The sequence below is a fragment of the Rhagoletis zephyria genome, unplaced genomic scaffold (genome assembly GCF_001687245.7).
Source record: "Rhagoletis zephyria isolate East Lansing unplaced genomic scaffold, Rhagoletis_zephyria_1.1 Rzeph_scaffold_02932, whole genome shotgun sequence".
NCBI lineage: Eukaryota > Metazoa > Arthropoda > Insecta > Diptera > Tephritidae > Rhagoletis > Rhagoletis zephyria.
The window spans coordinates 27,009-27,600 of record NW_016160016.1 but is presented as its reverse complement, the minus strand read 5'-3'; the positions used below and the strand labels follow the sequence as shown (position 1 = coordinate 27,600).

Sequence of the window (592 nt, the reverse complement as noted above, 5' to 3'; positions counted from 1 at the left end):
TCTTAACTTGTTACTTAGCACGTTGAAAAGGCGAAAAAAAGTTCGCCAAATGTTTGGAGCACATCGTAAATGAGCCACTCGATTTATAACATTTCTATAAACAATTTAATTAAATACTTTTTATACATAGATATGCTGCAACCATGCACTTACTTTCCCAAATTCCATCCTGTTTATCGGCATAATTTTCCAAATATGCCTGCTACTTCATTACTAATTACTAAATTTTCCAACTGCGCCTTCTTTGTTGGCTCGACATATCCTAAAAAGACAAATTTACATTAAACAATAGAAATCGCAAAAGTTAGCAAATAAAATACTCGCTTTGTTTTGTTTTGTTGTCAAATTTCTGAGAAATGTGAATTCACCACGATGCGATACAGAAGAACAAGGATCAAGGGATGTAATTTTAAATAAATCTATTATTCAGTGGCAAGGCGCAGAGCGTTCGGGGCAGCAATATTAATTTGTATCAAATATAACATTAAACGGTGGTTCTAATACATTTTTTGATATTATTAACCAGAGTACATACATTATATGGTATTTCTTTCAAAATTAATGTACCATATGAACTTTTTTTTCAAATATT

General features: G+C 31.1%; 1 long non-coding RNA gene across 1 annotated transcript; it reads right to left on the bottom strand.

The window, feature by feature from the left end:
- Positions 1–13: 13 nt before the first annotated feature.
- On the bottom strand, positions 14–193 carry LOC108368043 (uncharacterized). Its single transcript, XR_001848323.1, has 2 exons — positions 154–193; positions 14–94 (listed from the first exon to the last, which is right to left on the bottom strand). It is a non-coding gene; the product is annotated as an uncharacterized LOC108368043 (long non-coding RNA).
- Positions 194–592: the final 399 nt, after the last annotated feature.